Genomic DNA, 9,273 nt, shown 5'->3' with positions numbered 1-9,273 from the left:
TTTTTTAAAATTGCAAACAATGAAAAATAAAACAGTAATGAAAAATCTAAAATTCTGTTGTGATTCTGGGTGAGAGTAATTACATTTTTAGGTTGCAGTACAATGCAGTAAGTCCCAAATTCATTAACCATGGAATGAAAGTTGTCACGTTGAGGACCCTGGCCCCTCCCTTTTGGGCGTGTGTTTACGTTGTCCACGTGCAGAGCCGGAGTGGCTAATCGGGAGATTCGGGAGGATTCCCGATGGGCCGGCTCATGTCAATCTCTAGTTTGGGCCGATTGGGAGGGGAAAATAATTTTGGGCCGGATTTGGGCATGAAACTCCCGGGCTGAAAAAGTGTCCCACTCCGGCCCTGTCCACGTGCATCGTCTGCATCTGTGGAACTACGTGGTGATGGTTACGTCTTGTGATAATTTGTCTCACCTGTGACTCGTCTCGTAATCACATGGGGCTAATGTGGTTTGTCTATTTAATGTGCGCTTGCGCAGTGTCCTGTGCTCGTCGTTGTCTGAGTCTACACGTTTACGTCAGTGTCTTTATGTATTCTCGTGCGCTATTGCGCAACATCTGTGTGTTTATTAAACGTGGTCGTCAGCAAAAGGAAGGATTCCGTGTCTCGTCCTTCGCCTCGCACCCGGCGTGACAAAAGTATAAAAAAGAAGAGGTGGGAATATACCATATCATTTTTGTCACTGTCGCGTTGACGGGTGAGAGCACGCTGGCGTCCGTCTGTTGGACTGCCGCTTCTCCCCGCGTCTTGTTTCTTCGTATGTTTCTATGTCATCGCCACGGCTTCTCAGCTGTGCGCACTGGCCCAGTAAGTGTCCAAGTTCCATCACGGCATCTACAGTACCTGCACCGACCCAGAGATTTAGCGTGGCTGCTTCACTACGGCTTCTCCTCTGCGCGCATCGGCCCAGCGAGTGACCCAGCGCGGCTACTCCACCACGGCTGCTACGGTACGCGCATCGGCCCAGCGAGTGACCCAGCGTGGCTACTCCACCACGGCTGCTACGATACGCGCATCGACCCAGCGAGTGATCTAGCGCGGCTACTCCACCACGACTGCTACGCGCATCGACCCAGCGAGTGACCCAGCGCGGCTACTCCACCACGGCTGCTACGCGCATCGACCCAGCGAGTGACCCAGCGCGGCTACTCCACCACGGCTGCTACGTTACGTGCATCGACCCAGCGAGTGATCTAGCGCGGCTACTCCACCATGACTGCTACGGTACACGCATCGGCCCAGCGAGTGATCTAGCGCGGCTACTCCACCACGGCTTTTCCGCTGCGCCCTTCGGCCCAGCGAGTGACCTAGCGCGGCTGCTCCATCACGGTTCTGCTGCGCGATTGTTTTGCTCTACCCTGTCTGAGTGAGCCACTATACTCGATAATGCTGGCTTTAATTACATTGGCACTGCTGGTAAGTGCCCCAGTTTCCCCTTTTCCAGTTAATACTCCATATTGGGGAGAGACTTATTATAATCCACAGTCATTCTCCTACACAACTACTGAACTTCGCAGATTCAGTAACTTCTACCGCTTGTCTAAAGCTGCCGCTGTGTCTGCCAGTAAAGCCGGTATACTATCTCACCGTCGCTATGTCCATCGGGGCTCAAGTACAACAAGTACAACCCTTCGCCCAGTACAACAAACTGTGTCTCGTTCTGCCAATCTATGCAACTTGCGCTCTTTCCCTTCTACTAACTCCGGTGCTGTGTTGGCACTACTAAATGTTCGCTCACTGTCTAACAAGGGAATGCTACTCCACGAGTTTATACTGGACAATTGTATTGACATGCTTTTTATAACCGAAACCTGGCAACAAGCTGGTGATTTTTATGCTTTGAATCAGGCCACCCCCCCAAACTTTAAATACATTTGTAAACCTCGTTCCTCTGGGAGAGGAGGTGGTCTAGCTGTGATCTTTAATAGCAATTTTAATATTACTGAAGTGAGCATTGCATCTGCTACTTCTTTTGAACATGTTGCTGTTAAATTACCAGGCTCGGTCACTGTGATCTTGCTGTATCGTCCACCCAAACTGAATCCTACATTCCTTCTTGAACTGTCTGAACTACTCACCTTGGCCTGCACAGTCTCTCACCCCTTGTTGCTGGTTGGCGACTTTAACATCCATGTTAATACGCAAGATTGCAAAACTGCTTCTGATTTTCTGTCTGTTCTTGAGGGCTTCCAGTTTAAACAACATGTTAACTTTCCTACTCATGACAAAGGTCACACCCTTGACTTAGTTTGTTCCAACTCCCTGCCTGTCCTCAATCTTCACTCACTGTTATTTCCACTTTCGGACCATAAACTTATCCTGTTTACTGCTCCACTGGCCTTTCCCCATCGCTCCATCAAAAAACGTATCTCCTTCCGTAAAACTCAGTCTATTGATCCTCTTCTTCTTAACCAATCTGTTTCTTCCATCTTTCCTGTTGCTACAGCTCCCCCATCTCCTGAAACACATGCATTAATGTTAAATGCTGCTCTTTCTGAAACTCTTAATACACTAGCCCCCCTGAAAACTAAAACTGTGACCTTTTCTACTTCCTCTCCCTGGTTCACTGTAGATCTGCGTGCCATGAAGCAGGCTGGTCGTCAACTAGAACGACGCTACAAAAAATCAAAGCTTACTGTACATGCTGATGCCTACAAGCAGCATTTGTTGGTGTATAGAGATGCTCTTCATATTGCTAAAACAACCTACCTCTCTGATCTCATCAATAATCAGCATAGTCTAAATCAACAGCATCTCTTTTCAACAGTTACAAAGCTCTTTAAAACCCTGGACAACACCCTTGTACCCTCTCCCACTCTTTGCAGTGCTTTCTTAAGCTCATTTGAAACCAAAATTACAAGTATCTACACATCTCTGAGCTCTGTTTCCTCTGAACCCCCTTCCCATCTTCCCTTTGTTGCACATGTTTCTCATTCCAGCCTACCTTTTCCATCCTTCACTACCTTTAACTGTGTTGACTCTTCTTTCATTTCTAATATTATCATGTCCTCCAAGACTACAACTTCTCCCCTGGATCCTCTTCCTACTAACTTAACTAAAACCTGTCTACCCACACTGCTTCCCCATCTCACCATTCTCATTAATCAATCACTCCTACTTGGAGAGGTCCCCTCTATCTATAAAATAGCTGCTGTCACACCAATACTGAAGAAACCTGGTCTTGACCCTTCAGACCTCAACAATTATCGCCCTATCTCTAATCTACCCTTCCTGTCTAAGGCTCTTGAAAGAACTGTGGCCTCCCAATTGCAAGAGTATCTAGAAACCAATAATCTCTTTGAACCTTTTCAGTCTGGGTTCCGACCATTCCACAGCACTGAAATAGCCCTGGTTAGGGTTGTAAACGATCTGTTGGTAGCTGCTGATACTGGTTTCCTCAGCATTCTCTTGCTATTGGACTTGTCTTCTGCATTTGACACAGTCAACCACTCCATTCTCTTATCTCGTCTACATGACCTTGGCATTACTGGCTCTGCCTTGGACTGGTTCACCTCCTACCTGACAGACAGAAAACAGTATGTCACACTCTGCGGCTATAGCTCCTCCACTTCCATGATTAAACAAGGGGTCCCACAAGGATCAGTCCTGGGTCCTCTTCTTTTTATCATTTATATCCTTCCTCTTGGTCATATATTTCATCATTTCAACATAAATTTTCATTGTTACGCAGATGACACCCAGATTTATCTCACTACCAGTTCTGTCAACAATCCACCCACTGCTCATATTGAAAACTGTGTATTAGAAATCAAAAACTGGTTGAAGCAAAGCTTCCTTATGTTAAACGGCATGAAGACTGAGCTTATCCTGATTGGCACCAAGTCAGTCCTGAGTAAAACTCCTCCATTCTCTCTCAACATTGACGGTGTACATATTTCACCTGTTACCCTGGTCCGGAATCTGGGTGTCCTCCTTGATCCTACCCTTAGTTTCACTGCCCACATAAACTCTGTTGTAAAAACTTCATTCTTCCACCTGCGCAATATAGCAAAGATCCGGCGATGCCTCTCTCAGTCTGCTGCTGAGCGCCTCGTTCATGCTTTCATTTCAAGCAGGATAGACTACTGTAATTCACTATTGGCTGGTATTAGTTCTTCCTCTGTGCATAGGCTTCAAATGGTCCAAAACTCTGCTGCTCGTCTCCTCACTTTCACCCGTATGCACGATCACATTACACCTGTTCTCCAGGATCTTCACTGGCTCCCCGTTACATACCGGATTCAATTTAAGATACTCTTACTGACCTACAAAGCTCTAAACAACATGGCTCCTCCTTATCTGTCTGACCTCCTACTTCCCTACAGACCTCTAAATCTCTTAGATCTTCTACTGTTGGACTACTAAAGGTACCATCATCTAAACTCTGTAGCTTTGGTGATCGGGCCTTTTCTAGACTCGCTCCTCGACTGTGGAACCCCCTTCCAACTGTGATCAAACAGTCTCCCTCTCTTTCCACATTTAAATCAAAACTTAAAACTCACCTCTTCTCTCTCGCCTATGATCTCCCTGCTCCATAATTCTCTTTGTACTGTTTTGTATGTTTTGTATTATATGTTTCTGCTTCCTTATGTATTGTAAGCGTCTTTGGGTCTCAAAAAAGCGCTATATAAAAATAAAGTATTATTATTATTATTATTATTATATTCGATTAAAATAGCAACATTAGGTTTGATGGAGTGAGTAAAACAAATTCATAATGATCTAACATTCATAATGATCTAAGATTTCTGCCTTGCTGTAGATATCCTACACCACTAAATGATTTTTAAACCAAGAATAGCTGTCGTAGGGCTTTGTCCCCTCTCCTAGCTGTCACTCCGGTTTCCCTGTTCCCTCGTGTCTGTGTTGTTCCTTGCCCGTTAATCCCGCCTTGCTTGTCTGTTGCCCTGGTTTCCCATTGTCTGCCACACCCTTGTCATCATTGTTATCACCTGTGTCTAGTCCAGTCCTGTGTATTTATAGTCCCAGTGTCTCCCATGTCCTTGTCGGATATTTTGTACTCTGAGTTTGTTTGTGCTGTTGTCTGTTTTGTTCTCTTGCCTCGTTCGTGATCTAGTGATTACTGTTTCTGTTTTGTCATCGTTGTGAGTACGTCCAGCCTAGTCTTCGTTTACCCTGCCTTGTTTTGTTCTCTGTGTTACAAGGTCCGTGTACATTTCATGTTTGTATTGCCTGCCTGTTAAGACCCCTGCTTACGATTACGACTCTGCCTATGGAGTTCCCGTTAATAAATCTCGCTCTCCTCAGCGTTTGTGTCTGCCTCCCTGCTCTGCGTTGGGCAGAACGTTACAATAGCACACTGAATTCTCTCCTGTATAGTACTGGCCACCTGAAGATGTTTGTCTGTTTCGTTCTCCTCCATTACAGTAATCAGCCCTGCTTGAGACATACACATGGATGCATTTCTCAAGATCTGGTTTAGTCAAGAAATTTCTGATATTGATGTTCGTAAGATGATTAAAAACTGATTTTATGTGACTGCTAAAACTGAGATAAGTGCATAAATACATCTAGGTTGTGAGCTAGCTCTTCAGAGTTTATGAGTCTAAGGAGGCAGCTAGTTTCATTGCTATTACCAAATATAATTATGTTTTGGCTTTATTCAACCATAGAAAGTTTTGACCCATCCTGTCATCTGTGTAGCTATGGTATGATAGCCCAGAGTCATACTTACATACTATTGTCTTTTCAATAGATGCTCAGAGTATATAGAGATAATATGGTCAATATGTCCCACATAAGTGGTATTATAAAATTTTATTAGATGCAGTTATGCATAAATTGATCGTGCCGTTGAATTTGAGGCTCATCGGGATGTCAGAGTACGAGAGTTGGAGTTGAAACAACATCCACCCTCTCATGTTTCCCCTGCTGGCTCTCGATCCTCCCCAGGTAGGCACTCATCACTCACCTGTGTAGATGATTGTGTTGATTAAATAGGTCATGCACAGTTCGTTACCAAACTCGATTAGCTCAAGGGATATTTGCAAGTTCCTTTATCCAAACGAGCTTCTGAGATATCAGCATTTGCTATTCCTGGTGTGTTTTTACAATTTATTGTTATGCTTTTCGGGTTGAAAAACTCGCCGGCAACATTTCAACGCCTCATGCACAGTGTATTGATGAATATTGAGGGATGTGACGCCTATTTGGATGATGTTATTATATATACTGACTAGGGGTGTGTGACGTTGTTGCTACCTCTTTTGTTGAGGTTTTCGGTTTTACGCGTGTCTGAGCGGTTGGCCTAAGAGTGTGGGTTGGCGAACCTCAGGAAGGACTCCAATGTATATATTCCCAGAAGGTGATTTATTGTGCGACGTGAAAAAGGTAAACAAAACACTGTACAACACAAAATTAAACGAAGGTATAAATGTGTACACTATTCACATTTGTTGGTTTTCACTATACTCAAAACCGAAGAATGAAGTCAGCCGCAAGGCTATAACTTCTACGACCCAGTCTGCTAGTCGTTATATCCCGCCCGTCCGGGCCCTGAATCTACTCTCCCATGACTTATACCCTAGGCCCCGCCCAGGCCAAACCATTGTACCGTCCTAGGGGTGTACATCCCCAGCAACACTTTAATACATCCATTTCTTACAGGACCTGCAACACACAAAGCATGAACCCCCCTTCCCTCTCGAACCAGTGGATCCTCCTGGCCCAGAGAAAAGGGACCCCTGCTCCAGCCGGCACTCTTCCACTACCCGTCGACCCCACCAGATCTGCGGTCCGTATATTCATTTGTACATTTTAAATTGCACATTAATGTCTGTCTATAGTCCCTTAGGACCACCTTACAAGTTGGTGATGGGGTACGCTGGTCACCACATCACAGGGTGGGCATAGATTAATTTTTTTATCTAGATTAATCTCACTGAAATCTTGAAACTAATCTAGATTAATCTAGATTAAAATGGCTCATTCAGAATTTGCGTGCTACCTAAGTAATGACTAAAAGTCAGTCTTTGAGATAGGGTTTCTTAATACAGAGGATGCATTAGACCAGGGGCTCATCTCCTGTTTCCAAAATGCATCAATGACTGCTTGAGGAAGCTGTTCTATTTTGATACTTGAAGAAAAAAATGTATCAAAAACTGCTCAATAAAATGTACTCATGTTCAATGGTTTATTCAGTTAAACATGAAAATAGTACTGTAAGCCTACATACGGGCAGTCATGGCCTGGTGGTTAGGTTTAGAAACTAAACACACAGAAAACAGGGAGGAGAAACGAGACACAGGTGGTAATCCTAAGGACATGGGTGTGACAGACAGAGGGAACTATGGCAACGGGGAAACAAGGCGGGACAAGGGAGGAGGGCGGAGTTGGGCGTGACAACAACACTTTGTATATATACAGTCACTTCATTATTTATAGATTTGTAGACTAGTGGTTGGGACGTAGGGAGTTGTAGGGAGTTTTTGTTCATTGTAAGTCCTCTGAATACTGCTAGGGAGTAAGGGTAGGTTATTGTATATTTTCTTTTGTTTGTATTTTTTTAATAGGAATTTAGCTCTTTTGTGTTCAGAAGTTGTTGTCTTATTTTGGCTATATCAACTCCCGAAGTCTATGTTGTCCCACCACAAATAAACTACCTACTTTATATTCCCACATTTCCCCGTCTTTTCTGTTACAAGCTGGTAGCCTAGGCTGGGTTGTAACAATGTAACAATGTCTCCATACTCTACCAACTAATGGGCTTAAGTCATTATGAGCTTAGCAAACTTTTTAGACTACATTAGATAATTGGAATCACCAAAAGCTGCTTCCATATCTTAGGGATGCAGATATAATGATATATTACAGACATATAATAAAATGAACTCAGTTGCCTTGTACAAGATTTTGATAAATTCAACATTGTTTGTTAGTTTTGATCTTTTATACACATGTACACAAAACTTCATTTAAACATCACTGTTCTGGAAAGGGCTAAATAGACAAGTAATAATTACAGACAATTAATAATCTCAGTTTTCTTTTGTATACTAGTTTGGCCCATAAAATCTCACTTTTCGCTAAGGGAGCCCTCATGCCTACACTGCCTTCTGCTTCTCCCCCGTAGCTCAGCTGCTGTAGCTGGGTCCCTCCTGTCTTCTGGTCCTGCCTGATTCTGCTTCAACATCACCGTGATTCAGCCTGCTTCTCCAATTTGTAGACAATTGTACATACAACTCCTGCTGCGATAAATAACCTCATCTGTGTGGTGAGAAGCAAATATGGAGTTCTTACATCAACCATCCTGGTTATATTCAGCACAGTCATGACTGGTCACACATCCTATAAGTGACCTGATCATCCCACTGAGGATGCATCACACAGAGGATGAGCATCTTTCTCATGCTGTCTCAAAGTTCTCCCTGCCACTCTCAGCTTTGGCTTGTTATTAGGGTTTTAAATTCTTTTAAGTTATTTGCATAGTTGTGTTTTGAAAGTATATGCTGTTCAAAGGGATTATACAGTGACAATTAAACTACAGTGATATTTACCTCTTCAAAATTACTTTAACACTGTGGGCCATGGGTTCCAACATCATTTCAACAACTAAACTACATCAAACTATTTAAACCAAGCAAAGAAAAAAAACAGCGATTACCTGGTGTGTACAGGTGTGGAGTGGCAGGTCTTCGGAATACAGGTACCTCAGAAATAATGATAAAAAAAATGAAGAGATGTTGTCCGCTCTGATGTGTGTATCCTTGCAAGAGTGAGGAGTGCTCACCTGTGTGATGGGACAGTGCAGGTGTGTGAATAGCAGCATGCAGGGAGGAGAGGGACTGTGGAGCGTGTGCAGGGTGGGGTTGGATCACATTTTTATTTTCACGTTTATCCAGGGCAACTTAAAAATATGCTGTCATCTACTTATAGAACGTATTTTAGCCAGCACAGCAGCAGTGCTCTCATATTTAGCACCATTAGACTGAATTTTGTAAAATTGTACTACTTTTAGTTTGCAGGCTTGTTACCAAAACAAGCAAACACAAATCCAAAATGATTTACACTTAAAAGATGTAATAACCAAGTCTAACAAGAATAATCATTAAACACCTTCATCCTCAAAGTTGACAAGAAATAGTTTTTAGTATGTCCTAAACTCATTGGACACACACAAGGAGGGTCGAATACATTAAAATATGTTATCATAATTCGTCAGATTGCCTCAGTTTATTCTCTTAAATATTAATGTGAGATGCTATTATCAATTACTATTATCAATTACTTTTATCTATACCATT

The sequence above is a fragment of the Brachyhypopomus gauderio genome, chromosome 20, assembly GCF_052324685.1.
Source record: "Brachyhypopomus gauderio isolate BG-103 chromosome 20, BGAUD_0.2, whole genome shotgun sequence".
NCBI classification, from domain to species: domain Eukaryota; kingdom Metazoa; phylum Chordata; class Actinopteri; order Gymnotiformes; family Hypopomidae; genus Brachyhypopomus; species Brachyhypopomus gauderio.
The sequence above is the reverse complement of the archived record's forward strand: the minus strand, read 5'-3'. Positions refer to the sequence as shown.